Here is a 23,851-nt window from a genome sequence, read left to right as displayed (position 1 = left end):
TAATTTGTAGACATCCTGCCCTATTGTGATGCCTTTTATTTCTGATCTTGGTTGCTAATGTTTCGATTAGTAATGCAAAAAGCAAAGGTGAAAGAGGGCAGCCCTGGCGTGTACCATTTTTAATTTCTAATGGGGGAGAGAGGGAACCATTCGCCAATATCCGGGCACTAGGGGACGCGTATAAAGCGAATATGCGTTTTAAGGTAATTGAACCGAAGCCAAAGGCCTCTAGGGATGTTCTTAAGAATGAGCAGTTAACACGGTCGAAAGCCTTTTCGGCATCTGTTGATATTATTACTGATGGGATATGCTTATTTGAAATATGCCAAATTAGGTGGACATTACGAACCGTATTGTCCCTCGCTTCACGGCCTGGGACAAAACCCACCTGATCGTTGTGTATAAGTTTGGGAAGTGGTTCGTTATTATTTTTGCGAAGATCTTGATATCCGTATTAATAAAGGAGATCGGGCGATAATTAGTTATTTGGTCTGGTGATTTACCGGGTTTGAGTAGCACAGATATATGTGCCTGAAGTGAGGGTGGAGAAAATTCCTCACTATTGTCTATGCTCGTATAGTAGCGTAAGAGATATGGGAGTAGAATTTCCTTAAATTGTAAGTAGTAAGAGTTACTAAAACCGTCTGGACCCGGGGCCTTACCTGTAGGGAGAGAGGAAATAACGTCGAGAAGCTCTTCCTCTGAATATGGGGCATCTAATTCGTCACTTTGTTCCTTAGATAGTTTAGGTAAATTTAAGTTGGCAAGATAGTCTGCTATTTCTTTAGGGTTAGGTTCATCGGAGTCTTGCCTTATATTGTAGAGTTTATTATAGTAGTCTCTGAAAGCTAATGTGATGTTGTTAGTGTTTGTCTGATAGTCTCCAGAGGTCCCCTTCACTTTCATAATGTATTGTTGTTTATTTGTTCTACTCTTCAATTGTCTAGCTAGCATCCTCCCTTGCTTATTAGCCCCTTCATAGTAGACTTTTTTAAGAAACAGGGCTTTATTTTTAGCCTCAGTGCCCAATAAAAGGCGAAGCTGGTTCCAATTGTGCGTGATATTTTCTAGTAGTGAGGCGTTTGTGGGGTATAGTTTATGTATATCTTGTAGCTTTGCCAAGTCTTCTAACAAAGATTTGAGTTAATTATTCTGTTGTTTGATCTTGGTGGCCTTAAGAGCAATCATATCCCCTCTGATAACGCATTTGTGTGCGTTTCAGATGCTATGTATACTTAAGTCTGAAGTATCATTTCTTTGAAAGTATTCAATCAATGATTTATGCACCTGCACTAGGATTAAAGGGTCCCTAAGAAGGGAATCATCAAATTTCCAATTAGTATTATAGGGGGGCGAGGATGGCCATTGAAATTGTCAACTGATTTTGGTGTGGTCTGACCAAGTTATGGGGGAAATATTAGAGGAGGTAACAAAGGATAAATTAGTGACATCAGTGAAGAGGTAATCGATTCTCGTGTACAGTCGGTGGGGATTCGAATAGAATGTGTAGTCTTTGCTATCAGGGTGTTGTAGCCGCCAGGTGTCATGTATTGCTAGTTTGGCAAGGGATATTTTAATTTGTTTCAGTGTCTTAGTAGGCAACGAGGATGTGCCTGTGGAGCAGTCCAATGTTGTGTCCAAGGCAAGGTTGAAGTCACCCCCCAAAACTATACTTCCCCTAGTGACTTCTAATATTTTTTTTGCTAAGTTGGTGGAAGAAAGGGGCGGGGTCTACATTAGGGGCGTAAATGTTTATAAGTGTTATAGGTTTATGAAATAAGAACCCAACTATAATTAAATATCTCCCTTCTTTATCTTTATGGGTAGAGGTTATGCAAAAGGGCATTCTTTTAGTCATTAAGAGCGCTACTCCGTTATGTTTTGTAGCGTGGGAAGAAAAGTGTACCTCACTGAACGTTTTAAAACTAGCTCTAAGCTCGTGGCCCCTCTTAAAGTGGGTTTCCTGTAAAAAGATGATGTCCCCTTTAGATTTCCTATAATCCCTCAGGGCCATCGATCTTTTTGGGGGCTATTAAGGCCTTTGGTATTGTGGGAGATAAAACTAATATTCAACGTTTTAGTAGCCATCTAACTATGAATATGAATGTTTGAGAGTCATTATCAATCATTATGCCATGTCTCATCTCATTTAAGGAGAAATTGTTTGAGATTATACCAGGATACTGTACAGAATTAAAAACAGCACAAAACTTATAATATAACAAAAACATTTGTAAGAAGTGTATTAGACATTCTGCAATACACTATACTAGGGGGGAGGAGTACAGCCTAGCTCTCTCTCCATTTAGTATCAATCTAGTTGTATTAGAAAGTGGACAATAGACAATTAATATCATTAACCGGAAGATTTGTAATTTAATTTTTTTATTATATTATTATATAAGTATTATTATTAATTGTACTGTATATAGGGGAGGAATAGATAGGGAAAGAGGACCATGTGTATAACAAGCATCAGCTCTAGGTATATTCTCCACCGTCCCACACAGGGAATCTTGTGACATATTGAACAAAAACCTAGGTCTTAACAGTAATCTAAATATCAAAACCTCCCCCACCTTTCCTTTATAAACAACACATTCCTAACTCACATCATTATTTGACAGCATATTATAAGCAACATTATACAGTATTTTGCAATATCTTAGAAATAACCTAGAAGTAGGCATCATGTAACAGCCTATCTACTAACAACAACATGTCCATTCTAGCGTTTGTTAACTTTAGAACCTTTGAACTATACAACTTTGATCAGCTCATTACCGATTGTCATCCCATCTTATAACTTTATTTTAACTCTTACCATGTAATTAACCTGGTCTGTGCTGACTTTTGAAGTTGACCTAGCTAGTAAAGCATTCAGATTATTGAAACTCTTAGATGGAGGAAAAAGGGAAAAATTCTTGCAAGATTTGTTACCAGAATGTGTCCAGTTATTCTTCCTTGGCCCAACCGTTTCTTCACACAAAGGAGAGGTCGGGCCTAGACTTGAAGGTCAAACAGGCTAAGCAACTACCTCCAAGCAGCCCTTCCGACCCAAGGTGGTCAGCTATCAAACCCAATTAGATAGGCCAGATAGAGAATCTCAGGCGACAAAAATTCGAAAGGTATAGATTCCTCACAATGTTGAAGTACCCTCGGCCGATGGATGAGAGCCCATCTTCTTCCTCTTTGGTTGTACTCTGTGCCATTGAGGCCTTGGTTCTCTTGGTTGCGATGGACCAGGATCCAAGGGCGTGGGGAAGGTACTGAAAGCTGACTCATTTGGCGAGACAAATTTGAGGCCAAGAGATTTGGAAAGTTGGTCTAGATCACTGAAGTCCTTGTAGACAATTTGCGATCCATTGTGGCTTATTATCAGACTGAAGGGGAAGCCCCAACGATACTTTATGTGGTAAAAATATCCCAGTAAAGGGATATAAAAGAGCGCTGGTGTTTAAAAAGAAAACAATATACAATTTAAAACCAAAATTATTGTACTATTGATATAGTAGATCAAGTCTACTGTATTAGTCCTGTTTACTGTCCATATGCTGGTGGTAAATAGGGAATAAAGATGTCCTCTTGAATGGAATAATGAGTCAGGCTGCTCCTCTTGATCCCAGAGAGTGTGGAACAACTGTTGAAGAAGAATAGAGAGAGGGCGCCACAATAGCGTGATATCGTCTGGAATGCAGGTACAGATAAAAGAAGATTTTATGCTTACCAGATGGTGTGGCACTGTACTGTAACCAGTGCAAGAGAGCAGGCTAGCACTTAACAGTGGCTAGTACACTGTAGGAGCCAGGCTCCAAAGGCACTTGTCCTAGTTGCAACTTGGTGTTTGTCTCCTGTTGTCTGGACTTGTATGGACTTCAGGTGCTGCAAAGGAGTAAACTTATGTGTGTTGTTCAGATGGTATGTATGAACCACAACACAGACAACTTCAAATAAAAAAATTTTATTTGAAGTTGTCTGTGTTGTGGTTCATACATACCATCTGAACAACACACATAAGTTTACTCCTTTGCAGCACCTGAAGTCCATACAAGTCCAGACAACAGGAGACAAACACCAAGTTGCAACTAGGACAAGTGCCTTTGGAGCCTGGCTCCTACAGTGTACTAGCCACTGTTAAGTGCTAGCCTGCTCTCTTGCACTGGTTACAGTACAGTGCCACACCATCTGGTAAGCATAAAATCTTCTTTTATCTGTACCTGCATTCCAGACGATATCACGCTATTGTGGCGCCCTCTCTCGATACTTTATGTGGTGCTCTTATAAATCGCTTGTAATAAATTTAATCTCCCTGCGCCTTTGAATCGTGTAAGGGCTGAGATCTTGATATATTTGAAGTGAGTGTCCTTCATATGATATAGATTGATGAGCTCTAGCAGCTTGCCATAGAGCCTCTTTTGCTGTAAAACGCAGAAATCTGACGATCACATCCCGTGGTGGCAGTGGGGGCTTAGGTGGAGGACGCAGCGCCCTGTGGGCTCTATCTATATCTTCATTTAGCAGTGGTGGTGAGTTAGGTGATAGGTGAAGGAAGAGCCTTCTAAGATAACCTTTTAACTGCTCCTAAGGGATATTTTCAGGGATATCTCGAATACGCAGATTATTCCTGCGCCCACGGTTGTCGAGGTCCTCCACTTTATCTTGTAGTGACTGAACCATGGAGTCCTGTATGGAAATTTGCTGTGTGTTTGAACTAACAAGGTTATTGAGAGTATCCTGGCCCTCCTCTAGGCATTCAATTCTACCACCCATCTCACTAAGATCTTTCTTTAGGTCACGTATTTCTTGTTTAATAAAAGATTTTAGAGACTCCAGGTCTGATTTTGAGGGCAGAGTTGATAATTTGAACTGTATGGCCTGTAATGAGTCTTGGTGGCTATTAAGGGGCTCCTGAGAGGATGGCATATCAGAGCTCCCCAGGGAAGCAGCTGCAGGATGTTCTGTGGTTTGAAAAAAAGGAAGAGACTGACGGAGTCTGTGCTTGTGTTTTTACAGATTTATCTGGTTTTTGTCCCTTCTTAGGGGTCATTGTAGTGCCTCTATATATAGGCAGGGTCTTCCGTATATAATAAAATCTTTTCGCCCTATGTGCTCTGTTTATGAAAAAAATTAATTGCAGTGATAGTTCAGTTATAGGTCAATATATATTAATTCTCTTTCCTTCTGTAAAATATTGGCCCAAGTAGCATTGTTTTAATCTGGCCCTTTTAACGGTTCTGAGGACTTATTGCTGCCCCAAAATCATAGCGACAGTAGTGCCTTTTGGGTTAGTATTAAGGCACAACCTTGTACTTGGCTGTTGCTTCGGCTCCGTTAACTTTATTTATGTCCATAAAGGCCGGTGTATAGCGCCCTCGGCTCAGCCACGTGGGTAGCAGCAGCAGCTCAGGGCAAAGCTCCGGTAGGTTTATTAGCAGAGGGATCGCGTCTGTATATAATTGTACCTGTTGATGTGTCTGCCTCTGGCCAGCTACGGGACTCCACAATCCGTTGTCCAAGCAGGCACGACTAATGTGGAGAGAGGACTGGGGTCTCCGTGATTTAAAGATGGCGGTGTTCCGGCTATTACTGAGGTATAATTAAATAACAACTGGTGTTAGGAGTCCAAAGGTCCTGCTAAACTGTCTCTCTGGCTATAATTAACCTTCCGGTGTCTTTCTAAAATAAATTTGTGTTATCACCTGTCCATTTATAATGAAAAGGGAGTAGGCTGTGTTGGAGCTATGCTAAAATGCAGCCATGTTCCAACACGGCTTGGCTCCGCCCCCCCCTAATACATTATTTTTAAAGCTTTGACATGAAGACTTGAAATGCTAAACAGCATTATAAACCTAATTAAATAATCACACAACAGACTGTATCATCAAACTAAGTTTAATGAACAAAAACATTTTTTTACTTGCATTTTTCTGCAAACAGTTCTCTGCATTGTTAGCATGTTAGATAATATTGGGTCTGCACCTATTCTATGCATTTCAATCTGGACTGATTAAGCAGTTAGGCACCCTCACCTCAAGCAGCTAGACAGGAAGATAATAGGGAAGTGGCTGCTAGATCTTGCTGCTCTGAAAGCTGCTCGATAGCTAATGTCTGTTCTGTGTACACAGATTAATTTCAGACCTGCTAAGCTTACATAACTTTGCTGCAACACAAGAGGACAGCTCCACCTACTGGCTATTTTAATTAGTGCACTGTTTTTCAATAGCAGTCACATGACTGAAAAAAAAAAGGTTGTTATTCTGAAACAGCGCAAATTGAACCGGCGTAAACCAAGGACCACCTGGGTATATGGTATTATAAATAAATTGACTCTGACTCATACACAGCTACTTTCCCATGAATCTTATATACAAATAAATATTATATAGAAATTCCCTGAGTAACACAAACAGAACTCTCCAAGTACGTTATTTACAGATATATTTTATAGAGATGTTCCATCTGGCTCACTTATACACAGCTCCAGCTTATGTACAAGACATACTTCAGGAGGTTCCCTCTGCCTCATGTAAATTGCTTTCTTGTAATGATTTACTGTGCAAAATAAAATAAATGTATCTTTATAGCCCTGTATATGAAATAAAACTACACAAACATCTTCACACAGTTACATACAGACATTATACACATAAAGGTTACTCACACATTATTATATGGCTTCGTTACTGACCTGGTTAGTTTACATAGAGCGCAAACCAACAGGAATCAGGGAAGGAGATCACAGGAAAATATAACCCTCATCAATCATGTCTACCGTGACGTCACTAGCATGGGACGTGAATAATCCCGAAAGAACTACAATACAAATCATGCATTTACACAAAGTGTGGACAAAACAGATATCTATATAATCACAACATTGCTGTGAAATCTTTGAAGAAATAATACGCAATAAAACTCCAGCATGATTCGCAGTTTTACACACTGCAGCGGCTGTTTGATTGGCGTTTTGGTGTGCGCTTGTGTGTGTATCTCTTGCGCCCTCTAGTGGCTGTTTAGTGATATAACGATATGTGGTTGGATTTTGTCATTGTAACATACATAAATACACACTTATATCATTGTGTAAGTAAATATGTTGTCATGTAATCATTATATGCTATTTACTTATGGATTCCTGTAGATTAATAATAAAAACAATTTTTAAATTATTTCATATACATTTATACACATACGATATCCCCGAAGAATTCAGCCACATTCCGTTATATCACAGCACAGCGCCACTAGAGGGAGCAAGAGATACAAACTCTCGCATCACTGAACCAAAATGTCAATCAAACTCGTGATCCCGCCGCTTACCCCAATGGACGCTTACTGCTAACTACAGCCGCTGCAGTGCATGACCAGTATTTCAATTGCTTCTGATTCCAGTAAAGATATAACAACAGTGCGTGCTGGGATTACTTTCTCTGTTGTTTCGACGCTTTGTGTATATGCATGTTGGGTATTGTAGTTCTTTTGGGATTTTCACAAATCCGTGTCCCATGTAAGTGACGTCACGGCAGACATTTTTGCCGAGTGTCAAAGTACTTACTACTTTCCTATTTTCTTCTATCCGGGTAGTAGTTCACTGTATAAAGCTGTTAATTACTAACCAGGTCAGTAAATCAGTCGATTAATGTGTGTGTAACTGTATTTTTGCACAGTGTGCGTGTGTAGCTGTGTTACTTTATATACACAGGACTATAATGAGATGTTTAATTTATTCTATTCTTTAAATTACTAGAAAGCAATGTGCATAAGGCAGAGGGAACTGCTGTGAAGTGTTTCTGCACATAAGGTAACGGAGCTGTGTATGTATGAGTGAGACAGAGGGCACTCTCTATAATATCTATCTTTTTTTAAGGCACTAGAGAGGGAATTGTGTGTATGAGTCAAAGGGAACCTCTTTATAATATTATATATATATTCTATATCTGTATATAAGGTACTGGGGAGGTAGCTTTGATTTTGTGAGTCAGAGGGAACTTGTTTATAATATGTGTCTATGGCCGCGTTCGGGCAGCGCTTACTCCCCACGCCGGTGTCTTAAATTAATATGTCTACCATTGGAATTTCACTACCGCGTCACTTCCGGTGACGTGTAGTCAGCTGCTGGAGGGTTGTGGCGCTCTCTGCGCATGTTTAAGGCACAATAGACAACGCTCACTGGAGGCCCAACCTCCTACAAACAGCTGACAACTTACTTTAGAACACCAGTGTTCTAAAGTAAGTTGTCTACCGCATAGGAATTACCGCCCGATCGCTCTCTGTCCTCTCCATAACACAAATTTAATTTTGCAATCATTTTGAAATAGGAACTAAATACAGCAAGTAAAAACTTTTTCGCTGTTCTATACCTTTATAGCAATATCTCACATTAGTAAACGCTGTACCGTGCTGTATTTTTGTGTATTATATTTTTGTGTTTTCTGAATGATCATTTCCTAAAGCCTCCATTAGACATTGGTGGAAGCAAGAAGTCAGATAATTCATAACGAGGTAAAAACGACTGAGGATTATATTGGAGGCTTTAGGAAATGATCATTCAGAAAACACAAAAATACAGCACAGTACAGCGTTGACTAATTTGCGATATTGCTATAAAGGTATAGAACGGCAAAAAAGAAATAAATACAGCAAGTAAAAACTATTTCAAAAGTATTGCAAAATAAAATCTATGTTATGGAGAGAAGGACAGAACGATCAGGCGCCAATTCCTACACATCGGCAAGGGTGATGACGTGGCGCTGTGGGTACGTCACCAGTTAGGGAGCTCTGATAAAACGCTCCCATTGCAACGTGCCGTAGTAATACAATTTTATTACTGCCTCGTTTTGAGGTGCAGAAAGCAGTTGAAAGTGTCAGGTTCATTGGGGTGGAGTAAAAATATAAAGTTTCATTTTCCTTGTTAGCACGCCCTTCAACCGAAAGTGAAAGCAACAAATTGACACTGGCGGGGCAGTGGGGCACCAAAGACAGAGTTGAGGTATCAGATGGAACGGTAATAGAAAATTATGAAACATACATACTTTGAGAAGGTAGTGCTGAAAAAGTTACAATATTTGAGATTAAATATATATTTACGGCGCACAAAAAAAAACTTACTGATACTCGTTACTGTATATATATATATATATATATATATATATATATATATATATATCTGTATATAAGGTACTGGGAGGAAGCTTTGTGTGTGTGAGTCAGAGGTAACTTATTTATAATATGTGTCTATATAGTGTACTGGGGAGGAGACTTGTGTATGAGTCAAAGGGAACCTCTTTATAATATATATCTGTATATAAGGAACTTGGGAGGTAGCTTTGTGTTTGTGAGTCAGAGGGAACTTCTTTATTATATGTGTCTATATAGTGTACTGGGGAGGGGGTTTATTTGTGAGTCAGAGGGAGCATCTAAAATATTATATATTTGTATATAAGGTACTGGGGAATGGGCAGGTTATGTGAGTCAGAGGGAACTTCTCTATCATATTATATATCTATATGTACAGTACTAGGCAGGGTGCTGTGTGTGAGCATTTAAAGGGGCAGTATACAATAACATTTTTTTACCCCTTAATGTGTTTCCAATTACTTTTTTTTACCGTCCATCAACACGAATGTACCCTGCTAGTAGTATAGAAAAATGAAAGAGCACCAAAGGCAAAATAAGACAAAGGGTAACAGTGGTAAATTAAACTCCTTTTAATCCATCTTCTTAATGAGAAAAGTGACACACACTAAGTAACAAGTAATACAGAAACCGGTCTGTATTACTTGTTACTTGGTGTGTGTCACTTTTCTCATTTAGAAGATGGATTAAAAGGAGTTTCATTTACCACTGTTACCCTTTGTCTTTGTTTTGCCTTTGGTGCTCTTTCATTTTTCTATACTACTAGCAGGGTGTGTTCCTGTTGCTGGACTGTGTTTTTCCTGAGGTGGGGGTGGACCGCCTCTTTCCCTACGGCACCTGCTACCATCTATAACAAAAAAAGAAATTTGTTGTCCCTATGCCTTTTACTACCAACTAGAACGGAGTGTCTGGAGTTCAGAGAAGTGAGAGAGGGGGTGTGTTAGGTATCACAGCGTGATGACCAGTACGTTGTGCGTGACACTGAGACACAGAGGAGGATTGTCTGAGCGCTGCCCTGGAGGCTGTTTGTTTGTTTTACTCTTTTTTTACCAGCTGCAGAGTATAAAACGTATGAGATTTGCCTTTTAAATCTTATTTGTGTATATGAATTAGCTGATTTTGTGTTTTGAAGTCACAACCTAATAAAATATGTTGAGTTTGTAGGTATAATCTGATCTCATTACTTTATCACATTGTGTACATATACCTGATTCTTTATCTTATATCTGTCCATAAACCAATCACCAATACTATAAGAGAACAATGGAAAAGTAACATTTTATTACCTTATCTCCTCTATAACCCACTGGGAGTGTAATTTCTTCTGCTGACTGTGTTTACACAGCTTGGCCTTGAGGCCAAAAATGTTCAAGATGGGTGGGGATATCGCAGGATAAATAAACTATTAAAAATGCCATTATAAGGGTAAGCCATTTAATGTACTCCAGCAGGAAAAGTGGATCATTGGGAACAAATTAAAGGGGAGAATTTTTTTTGCGTAAACTGTCCCTTTAAATGTGTTCATATAAGGTGCTGGGTGTGTGCAATTAAGACATATGGGACATCTCTATAGCACTGTATATCTCTACATGATGCTATATGATGGGACAGTGTATGTAAAGCAGAGATAATCTCTCTATAGGGTTAAATGTCTGCATATAAGGTATTGAGGAGGAGACGTGGGTGAGCATGATACAGGAGATGTAGAAGACGTTAGTGACAATGATAATTGGAAATGTAAGGATTAAAGATCTGTAATTAGTGGCATATACAATATGTATAGTTAGAACAGTTTATTTATGTATTGGTTTATTTTTGATAATCTCTATGTCCTATTGGATTTTTATCCGTTTTATTCACTTTAATTAGTTTGTGACCAAACAGTGACATCTGAATCCTGATCTGTTTATGATGCTCAAATATGGGTGTTGGGCATCCAAAAATCACAATATTTCCACATTTTATGATTATCTGTATGTGAGACCTCTCTCTGTTATTTTGAAGATCACGTACAATACAGTAAAGGGGAAACATAAGAATATCTGACAAATTCAGTTGCTGAACAAGACAATGTCTGACAAGACCAAGAACCAAACCTCAGACCTTCCTGATGCACACAGAGTTAAGATGTCATGTGAATGTCACCTGGTTTTGTCATCAGAATGGGATAATATTTACAGTGACCAACCAGTAACCTGAGTGATCTGATCAATTTAAAGGGACACCAGTGTTCTCCAAAGAAAATGTTGCCATCCGGGTATGGGCAGTGCAATATTTTCTTATATTAAATAATCATGTTTAAAAATGGTTAAAGCAGGTTTTATGTTTGTTTCTTTTGAACCTACTTTGCATTACACATTGTTTCTAGTGTGATGGGGTTGTACAGCAACAGCATAGATTTACTGATTTTAATGAGGTGTATAGGTACAAAGCTCTTGTAATTATAAGCATATCGATGTGCTTATTTTCTTCAAAATAGAATACAACTTTTGTATAACCTAGTTTTTGTGAGGCTCTGTTATCTGCTTTAATGCAGCCACTGTCACAGATTTTCTTATTTTGGTATTTGACAGGCAGCTCTTTCAGCCAATAGGAGCCTCACCATGCGCCCTATGTAATTAACTCACAGCACGCTCCCATGCTTGTAACTGTTAGCTGACTCAGCCTTAAAGTGCAACTGTGCACGCGCAGCACGCTACGCTGGATTACCTGCTTACAGTAAGCAGCCTCACTATTTCATTTGCGCAAATAGCGTAGCGTGCGCAGTTGCACTTTAAGGCTGAGTCAGCTAATGGTTACAAGCACGGGAGCGTGCTGTGAGTAAATTACATAGGGCGCACGGTGAGGCTCCTTTTGGCTGAAAGAGCTGCCTGTCAAATACCAAAATAAGAAAATATGTGACAGAGGCTGCATTAAAGCAGGTAACGGAGCCTCACAAAAACTGTGTTTTACAGAAGTTGTATTCGGTTTTGAAGAAAATAAGCACATTGATATGCTTATTACAAGAGCTTTCAATATACCTAAAGTTAGTGAGGTGAATTTACCATCACTTTAATATAATGTGTATTTGATGTTGTTGGTCACTTTGGAGCACTAAATCAGGAGTTTAAAGGGACAGTCAACACCAGATTTTGTTGTTGTTGTTTAAAAAGATAGATAATCCCTTTATTACCTATTTCCAGTTTTGCCTAACCAATACAGTTATAATTATACACATTTTACCCCTGTGATTGCCTTGTATCTAAGCCTCTACAGACTGCCCCTTATTTCAGTTCTTTTGACAAACTTGCATTTTATCCAATTAGTGCTCACTCCTAGGTAACTTCACATGCGTGAGCTCAATGTTCTCTATATGAAACACATGAACTAATGCCCTCTTGTGGTGAAAAACTGTCAGATTAGAGGTGGTCTTCAAGGTCTAAGAAATAAGCATATGAAACTCCTAGGTTTAGCTTTCAACTAAGAATACCAAGAGAACAAAGCAAAATAGGTGATAAAAGTAAATTGGAAAGTTGTTTAAAATTGCATGCCCTATATGAATCATGAAAGTTTATTTAGGACTTGACTGTCCCTTTAACTCCTTAAGGACCACAGCACTTTTCCATTTTCTGACCGTTTGGGACGAAGGCTATTTTTACATTTCTGCTGTGTTTGTTTTTAGCTGTAATTTTTCTCTTACTCATTTACTGTACCCACACATATTATATACAGTTTTTCTCACCATTAAATGGACTTTCTAAAGATACCATTATTTTCATCATATCTTATAATTTACTATAAAAAAATATAATATGATGAAAAAATGGAAAAAAAAACATACTTTTTTTTAACTTTGAACCCCAAAATCTGTTACACATCTACAACCACCAAAAAACCAGCCATGCTAAATAGTTTCTAAATTTTGTCCTGAGTTTAAAAATACAAATGTTTACATGTTCTTTGATTTTTTTTGCAAGTTATAGGGCAATAAATACAAGTAGCACTTTGCTATTTCCAAACCACTTTTTTTTTTTTCAAAATTAACTATAGTTAAATTGGAACACTGATATCTGTCAGGAATCCCTGAATATCCCTTGACATGTATATATATATATTTTTTTTTAGTAGACAACCCAAAGTATTGAAAAAAAGAGGATAGGGTCCAATGGCACTACTTTCAATGTAATAAAATTATCCCCTTTGTTCTTAATTAACTTATGTGCATACAGCACATTAGTATAGTAAAGGAAAACGGTGCTATGTAGTAGAGCAGAATTTAAGCAAAAAACTGACAGATAGGATATGTCACCCTATCTGAGATAGACTACATTTGTAGCACTCAGGGGATTGTTTAATTAAATAACTTGTGGTAACAGAGATAGACGTGCAAAGATGTGCAGAGAACAAAGACAAAACTGTCTAAGTAAACTAAATACCATTAAAAATTAACTTTTATTAAGGCTTGGTTAAAATTGGAAAACACACACTTAAAAACACTCTTAGGAGCCAAGATAATATTACTTGTTAATCGTATATTGGTTGGTGTGGTGGGTAAGAAATTATCTATGAATAGATAACTTGTAAGGTGTGGGGGCTAGTAACAATTCTATATATTCAATATATACCGGAGGTGGCAACTCAAAATATGATTGATCAGTATGTTGTTGCTGGTAATTTATTGAATAGTTTTATACTTAGGTTCACTGCAGTTAAATTTTGTGAATTTGCTGTGGGATTAACTCAATACGTTACAGTACACTTGTACATATATAATTAAGAGGCTTAAGTAATTATACTCTTATATTCATTGTGCGTACAGTCAGGGACTTTATATATGATCCCTTTAGCTTTCACTTAATTTTCTATACGTATCTTGTATATGAGGCTATGTTCAAGCCTGCACTACAAAAATAAAGGCTCAATGCTTTATATTTAATAATGTCTTTTATATTAGATATACAAAGTCCGGCGGGTATATACTTTGTTATATAGAGTATCTGTGATATTGGAGATCACCCCTTATTGTGGTGTTATCACCGTTAGTAGTAAGGTATTTCGATATTAATGTTTATTGCAGGGTGATAGACACTGGGTAAATAGCGTTCCTGTTCTTATATAGAGCAGACAGATCTAGTAACTTAGTTCAAGATATGCCTTTAAGTAAATGGCAAATTATCAACTGCTCTGAGTGGTAACAAAAATGACCGCTATTTTATAAGCTGCACGGTACCTGCGTAATGTTATAACACTACAGACATATTTGGTAAAAAATATATATAAGATTTCAATTTAGCATAACAAAATGAGACATTATTAGTGCGGTATTGAGCCCTGTGTAGTCACAATTTACTACAAGTGGTGTGAGTACTGCTAACGGTTAAATTCACCAGCAGCTTATGTGAACGTCAGCGTTCTGCCCCCATTAACCACTCACAACTGTTAAGGTATATAGCGGTTAAATTTATCTTAATCTATCGAGGTTCCTAAGGCTAGCTAAAAATACATGAGCTCCAAGGGCTCATCACCAGTACCCTAGCGTCCCTAACGTCCCTAACATGTTTCGCCTCGCGGCTTTTTCAAAGGGTGAGCGCGCCGCTCACATACTGGTCTTTTAAAGCCTAATGGTCACACCTCCTGGGTGACGATTGTTTCTGACAGCCAATCCTCATCCTCTACAGTGTAGAGACCGCCTATCATTACGGTTGGAGTTTTAAAGTTGTTTAATTTGTTGCTAATAATAAAAGTAACTTTATTATAATGTTGAGGTTATAAAATCAATTGAGTTATAAGATCAAATGAATTATATTGGAGTAATCAGGACAAATGAGTTCTCATAGCCTTATAACAGGGCTTAATGCTCAGCCATAAATTTACAAATTCATTTTATTTTATCCTTAAGTTAAAGCACTGAATTCCCTAAACTATGTGATACTACGTAGTGAATTAACCCTGTAGGTGCCACCGTGAACTAGTGCTATATATTACATTGTGACTGCTTTATTTATATTATGACTTCATTACTTATGCTGGTATATACCACAATATTGTGTAATATTAAATGAAAATAATGAGTGTTTAGTGAAAAATGCTATTGTGCTGTGTTTTGAAATAACTACTTGTGATTTTGATTGTAAAACAGTGCTAAAAATAAATAGATATTACTGAAATTATTTAAAAGTAATAGTGAATTGGTGTGTATTGTGTGCAGACTGTGAAGCATGTAAGAACGATGAATTTTTATGAATAATGAACACCACTAGTGTATAAAAGTTGCAATGAATTATGTGCTTAAGACCTATGTAGTATTAATAAGGACTATTATAAACTAATACTTAAATAACTTGTTCATACTGTTGTGCACTTGATTATGATTCTAGATGACTAACATAAGCTAGTCCTTAGATAGCTGGTGCATATAGTTGTACACTAGAATGAGATTCTGTATGTCCTTATTTTAATTATGAACGTTTTTTAGTATATGGTGATGATAGGATTGAATTTGAATTTAATTTATAAGGCAAGAGGTAAGGATTACTTCTACCTTCAACACACAGATAACTTGGTTAAAATTAGATCTTGAGATACTGGCGTTTGATAGAATTTTTTTGAGGGTTAGGCTGTGTTATCATGAATTTGTGCTATTCATTGCACATTTTTTCACATTTTTTACAGAAAAGGGGAGAGATTGTTACACTCATTTAACCCTGATGGGTAAACTGTGTTAAGGAGAAAAATCCATTTACTTTCAGCTTTTTGAAGGGTTTTTTCTAGATCCCCACCTCTGATCCCCAGCTTAACTCTCTGTATTCCAAAACATTTTAAATTACTTTGTTTTGAATTGTGTTTATACAAAAAGTGTCTGGCCACCGAGGTGAGTTGTTTACCTGCTTGTAAGTCCTTTTTGGCATTTTTGATGTTCCTCAAGTGTTCTTGCAACCTTACTCTTATTTTTCTGGTTGTCATGCCAACATAGAACAGATTACAATTGCAGCGTAATGCGTATATTACCCCTTCAGTTTGGCAGTTGATGTGTGCATTTACTTTGTGTGGTTTGTTGAACCGATCATGTATTGTGTGTAATTTCAGCATAAAGCTGCATGTGGTACAGGTTCCACATTTAAAGGAACCGTTAGAAAAAGCACTTTTAGTTTTTTCACTAGCAAGGTGACTAGGACTAATAATGTCCTTAAGATTGCGGGTTCTTCTATATCCTGTCTGTATTTTCTCACCCAAGATTGTTTTCAATTTGGGGTCAGACATTAGTATGTGCCAGTTGGATTGAAACAGGGATTTTATGTAGTTACTTTTTGGATTATAGGTTGATATGAACCTTATCTGATCATCCTTTGGTTTTACTCTTTTTTGGAGTAGTTCTTTTCGATCTGTTGTTCTCGCTCTAAATTCTGCCCTTTTAATTGCCCTTTTGCTATAACCTCTTGATAGTAAACGTTCAGTGAGTTCTTTTGCTCTCTTGTTGTAGTTAGATTCAGAAGAGCAGTTTCTCCTCATTCTTAAGAATTCACCTATAGGAAGTGCCTGTATGGTATTTGGGGCATGGGCACTAGAGCTGTGTAGAACACTGTTTGTGGCTGTTATTTTCCTGTGTACATCCATGGATAATGTTCCATCCTCTGATTTTGAAATTTCTAAATCTAAAAAGTTTACTTTCACTTGACTGGCTTCATAGGTCAATTTGACATTAAATTGGTTTGTATTTAGGTCAAGAAGGAAAGAATCTAGTTCTTCTTTTGAACCCTCCCATAGGAACAGCACGTCGTCTATATATCTTACCCAAAAGGGGATTTTCTCCAGGTACTGTGAATTAGTGTCTGAAAAGACGTGTTTTTGCTCCCACCACCCTAAAAAAAGGTTGGCATAGGTGGGAGCACATGCTGTACCCATCGCGGTACCTCTTGTTTGTAGATAGAACCCGTTATTGAAAGTGAAATAATTATGTTTTAAAACAAATTGTAATAGTGCAAGTGTGAATTCATCATGAATCGGTTCTTCTTCTGAGCCCATTTCTAGGAACCAACGTACTGCCTCGATGCCAAGATCATGTTTAATACAAGTGTACAAAGATTCGACATCTGCTGTCACAAGCCATGTTTGTTCAGAAATATGAATATTATCCAGTTGATTTAGGACATCAGTGGTATCTTGAACATAAGAAGTAATTTGAGTGAGATAATTCCTAAGTCTGTAGTCTACATATTTACTCGCCTTTTCAGTAAGGCTATTTATTCCGGATACTATAGGACGCCCTGGAGGATGGGTTTGGTTTTTGTGTATCTTTGGAATTAGGTAAAAAGTAGCAACAGTTGGATTGGATACTTTTAGAAATTGATATTCTTTGTTGTTAATAATATTGTCATTTTTGGCTCCTTCTATTAGGTTTGAATATATTTGAAGATATTCATTTGTAGGGTTATAATTCAGTTTGGTATAACAAGAATTATCCCTTAGTTGTTTGTCTGTTTCTAGACGATACATTTTAAGTGGCCATAAAACAATATTGCCTCCTTTATCAGAATTTCTAATGATCGTGTCTTTCCACATTTGCATCTCTTTTAGTGCTTTGCGTTCCTTAGTTGTTAAGTTCCCATTAGTTTTTGTCTCTGGGATTTGTAGGATTTTCTCACATATGATATCACTGAAAACTTGCAGTTGAGAACATTGGTTGATGTTAGGCATGAATTTAGATTTATTTTTAATTTTATCACGCCATCTTGTCTCATTTGTATAGTCAGGTATTGTGCTGTCTATAGTCTCATTTTCTGCAAGTAAGTCCTCTAGATTGGTCAGAGTAGTTCTCTCTTCTGCTGAGAGTGAATTATTTTCTGAATGAGTTATTGCTTGTGATTTGTTCAGAAAGAGTCTTTTTAAGGCAATTTTGCGGATGTACAATTGTACATCTTTGACTAATTCAAATTTATCTATTTCAGGAGTTGGGCAGAAGGTCATGCCTTTAGAAAGTACTTTTTTGTGATCCTCAGTCAGTAGTTTTTGGGAAAGGTTGATTATCCTCAATGAGTCATTCTCATCTGTGAGAACGGACTTGGGGGTCTCTGATATGGTTTCCAGCCCTTTTTGTTGATTTTGTTTGGTGGCTGACTTTTGTTGTTCCTTTTTGGTCTTCCCCCTGCCTCTTCTGGTGTGTCTAAATCGGAAGAGGCACTTTGTCCTAAAAAATCCTTCCTTTTGCCCCTTGTGATTCTTATATTAGTCCCCCTTGTCGAGGTTTGTGGTTCGGTATCAGATTCAGGGGTTTCTGAGTCTTCCCCTTCTGTATCCGAGACATCACTTTGTATGATAGTAACTTTCGATGGTTTAGGATTGTTCGCATTGAATCTCTTTTTCCATTTGTAGACTCTGTTATTGGCATAATCAGATTTATCTCTGCCTAGTTTGCCTTGTTTCGTAAGTTTAATTTCTGCCTCATATTTGTCTAACTCTTTCTGGTACTGTTTATATGATGATTCGAATTCTTTAAGTGTTTCATATTCTTGTAATTTTGTGTGTAGTTCTTGTACTTTAGTTTCTAATAGCTCATATTCTTCTTTGTCATGTTTAATTAAGATTCGCATTAATTTTACCGAACATTCTGAAAGTGCTGTTTCCCATTCTTGATTATGTTCTGGATTGCGAAACTCAAAAGCAGGAAAGAGCTGAATTCTCAGACCTCTAGGTATGAGTTTGAGTTCTATATATTTTTCGAAAAAGTGATGGTTCCACCACAGTTTGTCCTGTTTAAACATAAGCTTGTGAATATCTTTTAGTGCTTGGTTCATGGAGTCTGGGCTAATTGTAGTATTTTCTGATTGATTCTCAAACACAGAATTTAGATCTATTTCTCTCTTTTCTTGTCTAGATTTTCTATCTGTTTCCCACTTTGAAGTCATGTTTATTAATTTGGTATAATACTACCTGTTGCGTGCTCTATTGGATTAGAAACCTGTTGCCAGGCTAAACTATACTTGAAAAAAAGAGGATAGGGTCCAATGGCACTACTTTCAATGTAATAAAATTATCCCCTTTGTTCTTAATTAACTTATGTGCATACAGCACATTAGTATAGTAAAGGAAAACGGTGCTATGTAGTAGAGCAGAATTTAAGCAAAAAACTGACAGATAGGATATGTCACCCTATCTGAGATAGACTACATTTGTAGCACTCAGGGGATTGTTTAATTAAATAACTTGTGGTAACAGAGATAGACGTGCAAAGATGTGCAGAGAACAAAGACAAAACTGTCTAAGTAAACTAAATACCATTAAAAATTAACTTTTATTAAGGCTTGGTTAAAATTGGAAAACACACACTTAAAAACACTCTTAGGAGCCAAGATAATATTACTTGTTAATCGTATATTGGTTGGTGTGGTGGGTAAGAAATTATCTATGAATAGATAACTTGTAAGGTGTGGGGGCTAGTAACAATTCTATATATTCAATATATACCGGAGGTGGCAACTCAAAATATGATTGATCAGTATGTTGTTGCTGGTAATTTATTGAATAGTTTTATACTTAGGTTCACTGCAGTTAAATTTTGTGAATTTGCTGTGGGATTAACTCAATACGTTACAGTACACTTGTACATATATAATTAAGAGGCTTAAGTAATTATACTCTTATATTCATTGTGCGTACAGTCAGGGACTTTATATATGATCCCTTTAGCTTTCACTTAATTTTCTATACGTATCTTGTATATGAGGCTATGTTCAAGCCTGCACTACAAAAATAAAGGCTCAATGCTTTATATTTAATAATGTCTTTTATATTAGATATACAAAGTCCGGCGGGTATATACTTTGTTATATAGAGTATCTGTGATATTGGAGATCACCCCTTATTGTGGTGTTATCACCGTTAGTAGTAAGGTATTTCGATATTAATGTTTATTGCAGGGTGATAGACACTGGGTAAATAGCGTTCCTGTTCTTATATAGAGCAGACAGATCTAGTAACTTAGTTCAAGATATGCCTTTAAGTAAATGGCAAATTATCAACTGCTCTGAGTGGTAACAAAAATGACCGCTATTTTATAAGCTGCACGGTACCTGCGTAATGTTATAACACTACAGACATATTTGGTAAAAAATATATATAAGATTTCAATTTAGCATAACAAAATGAGACATTATTAGTGCGGTATTGAGCCCTGTGTAGTCACAATTTACTACAAGTGGTGTGAGTACTGCTAACGGTTAAATTCACCAGCAGCTTATGTGAACGTCAGCGTTCTGCCCCCATTAACCACTCACAACTGTTAAGGTATATAGCGGTTAAATTTATCTTAATCTATCGAGGTTCCTAAGGCTAGCTAAAAATACATGAGCTCCAAGGGCTCATCACCAGTACCCTAGCGTCCCTAACGTCCCTAACATGTTTCGCCTCGCGGCTTTTTCAAAGGGTGAGCGCGCCGCTCACATACTGGTCTTTTAAAGCCTAATGGTCACACCTCCTGGGTGACGATTGTTTCTGACAGCCAATCCTCATCCTCTACAGTGTAGAGACCGCCTATCATTACGGTTGGAGTTTTAAAGTTGTTTAATTTGTTGCTAATAATAAAAGTAACTTTATTATAATGTTGAGGTTATAAAATCAATTGAGTTATAAGATCAAATGAATTATATTGGAGTAATCAGGACAAATGAGTTCTCATAGCCTTATAACAGGGCTTAATGCTCAGCCATAAATTTACAAATTCATTTTATTTTATCCTTAAGTTAAAGCACTGAATTCCCTAAACTATGTGATACTACGTAGTGAATTAACCCTGTAGGTGCCACCGTGAACTAGTGCTATATATTACATTGTGACTGCTTTATTTATATTATGACTTCATTACTTATGCTGGTATATACCACAATATTGTGTAATATTAAATGAAAATAATGAGTGTTTAGTGAAAAATGCTATTGTGCTGTGTTTTGAAATAACTACTTGTGATTTTGATTGTAAAACAGTGCTAAAAATAAATAGATATTACTGAAATTATTTAAAAGTAATAGTGAATTGGTGTGTATTGTGTGCAGACTGTGAAGCATGTAAGAACGATGAATTTTTATGAATAATGAACACCACTAGTGTATAAAAGTTGCAATGAATTATGTGCTTAAGACCTATGTAGTATTAATAAGGACTATTATAAACTAATACTTAAATAACTTGTTCATACTGTTGTGCACTTGATTATGATTCTAGATGACTAACATAAGCTAGTCCTTAGATAGCTGGTGCATATAGTTGTACACTAGAATGAGATTCTGTATGTCCTTATTTTAATTATGAACGTTTTTTAGTATATGGTGATGATAGGATTGAATTTGAATTTAATTTATAAGGCAAGAGGTAAGGATTACTTCTACCTTCAACACACAGATAACTTGGTTAAAATTAGATCTTGAGATACTGGCGTTTGATAGAATTTTTTTGAGGGTTAGGCTGTGTTATCATGAATTTGTGCTATTCATTGCACATTTTTTACAGAAAAGGGGAGAGATTGTTACACTCATTTAACCCTGATGGGTAAACTGTGTTAAGGAGAAAAATCCATTTACTTTCAGCTTTTTGAAGGGTTTTTTCTAGATCCCCACCTCTGATCCCCAGCTTAACTCTCTGTATTCCAAAACATTTTAAATTACTTTGTTTTGAATTGTGTTTATACAAAAAGTGTCTGGCCACCGAGGTGAGTTGTTTACCTGCTTGTAAGTCCTTTTTGGCATTTTTGATGTTCCTCAAGTGTTCTTGCAACCTTACTCTTATTTTTCTGGTTGTCATGCCAACATAGAACAGATTACAATTGCAGCGTAATGCGTATATTACCCCTTCAGTTTGGCAGTTGATGTGTGCATTTACTTTGTGTGGTTTGTTGAACCGATCATGTATTGTGTGTAATTTCAGCATAAAGCTGCATGTGGTACAGGTTCCACATTTAAAGGAACCGTTAGAAAAAGCACTTTTAGTTTTTTCACTAGCAAGGTGACTAGGACTAATAATGTCCTTAAGATTGCGGGTTCTTCTATATCCTGTCTGTATTTTCTCACCCAAGATTGTTTTCAATTTGGGGTCAGACATTAGTATGTGCCAGTTGGATTGAAACAGGGATTTTATGTAGTTACTTTTTGGATTATAGGTTGATATGAACCTTATCTGATCATCCTTTGGTTTTACTCTTTTTTGGAGTAGTTCTTTTCGATCTGTTGTTCTCGCTCTAAATTCTGCCCTTTTAATTGCCCTTTTGCTATAACCTCTTGATAGTAAACGTTCAGTGAGTTCTTTTGCTCTCTTGTTGTAGTTAGATTCAGAAGAGCAGTTTCTCCTCATTCTTAAGAATTCACCTATAGGAAGTGCCTGTATGGTATTTGGGGCATGGGCACTAGAGCTGTGTAGAACACTGTTTGTGGCTGTTATTTTCCTGTGTACATCCATGGATAATGTTCCATCCTCTGATTTTGAAATTTCTAAATCTAAAAAGTTTACTTTCACTTGACTGGCTTCATAGGTCAATTTGACATTAAATTGGTTTGTATTTAGGTCAAGAAGGAAAGAATCTAGTTCTTCTTTTGAACCCTCCCATAGGAACAGCACGTCGTCTATATATCTTACCCAAAAGGGGATTTTCTCCAGGTACTGTGAATTAGTGTCTGAAAAGACGTGTTTTTGCTCCCACCACCCTAAAAAAAGGTTGGCATAGGTGGGAGCACATGCTGTACCCATCGCGGTACCTCTTGTTTGTAGATAGAACCCGTTATTGAAAGTGAAATAATTATGTTTTAAAACAAATTGTAATAGTGCAAGTGTGAATTCATCATGAATCGGTTCTTCTTCTGAGCCCATTTCTAGGAACCAACGTACTGCCTCGATGCCAAGATCATGTTTAATACAAGTGTACAAAGATTCGACATCTGCTGTCACAAGCCATGTTTGTTCAGAAATATGAATATTATCCAGTTGATTTAGGACATCAGTGGTATCTTGAACATAAGAAGTAATTTGAGTGAGATAATTCCTAAGTCTGTAGTCTACATATTTACTCGCCTTTTCAGTAAGGCTATTTATTCCGGATACTATAGGACGCCCTGGAGGATGGGTTTGGTTTTTGTGTATCTTTGGAATTAGGTAAAAAGTAGCAACAGTTGGATTGGATACTTTTAGAAATTGATATTCTTTGTTGTTAATAATATTGTCATTTTTGGCTCCTTCTAATAGGTTCACAAAATTTAACTGCAGTGAACCTAAGTATAAAACTATTCAATAAATTACCAGCAACAACATACTGATCAATCATATTTTGAGTTGCCACCTCCGGTATATATTGAATATATAGAATTGTTACTAGCCCCCACACCTTACAAGTTATCTATTCATAGATAATTTCTTACCCACCACACCAACCAATATACGATTAACAAGTAATATTATCTTGGCTCCTAAGAGTGTTTTTAAGTGTGTGTTTTCCAATTTTAACCAAGCCTTAATAAAAGTTAATTTTTAATGGTATTTAGTTTACTTAGACAGTTTTGTCTTTGTTCTCTGCACATCTTTGCACGTCTATCTCTGTTACCACAAGTTATTTAATTAAACAATCCCCTGAGTGCTACAAATGTAGTCTATCTCAGATAGGGTGACATATCCTATCTGTCAGTTTTTTGCTTAAATTCTGCTCTACTACATAGCACCGTTTTCCTTTACTATACTAATGTGCTGTATGCACATAAGTTAATTA

At 36.9% G+C, this 23,851-nt stretch overlaps 1 protein-coding gene and 1 pseudogene across 1 annotated transcript in view; one reads left to right on the top strand and one right to left on the bottom strand.

Moving 5' to 3' along the window:
* The window catches only part of LOC128657232 (zinc finger protein 585A-like), a 117,364-nt gene extending 110,597 nt beyond the window's left edge, over window positions 1-6,767 (bottom strand). The window contains exon 1 of the mRNA XM_053711496.1: window positions 6,689-6,767. The gene's annotated coding sequence lies outside the window, so the exon portion shown is untranslated. The remainder of the gene's footprint in view (window positions 1-6,688) is intronic.
* Window positions 6,768-7,547: 780 nt separating this feature from the next.
* LOC128657231 (oocyte zinc finger protein XlCOF6-like) overlaps window positions 7,548-23,851 on the top strand; it is a 157,798-nt pseudogene continuing 141,494 nt past the window's right edge.

The sequence above is a fragment of the Bombina bombina genome, chromosome 4 (genome assembly GCF_027579735.1).
Source record: "Bombina bombina isolate aBomBom1 chromosome 4, aBomBom1.pri, whole genome shotgun sequence".
Classification (NCBI taxonomy): domain Eukaryota; kingdom Metazoa; phylum Chordata; class Amphibia; order Anura; family Bombinatoridae; genus Bombina; species Bombina bombina.
The sequence above is the reverse complement of the archived record's forward strand: the minus strand, read 5'-3'. Positions and strand labels throughout refer to the sequence as shown.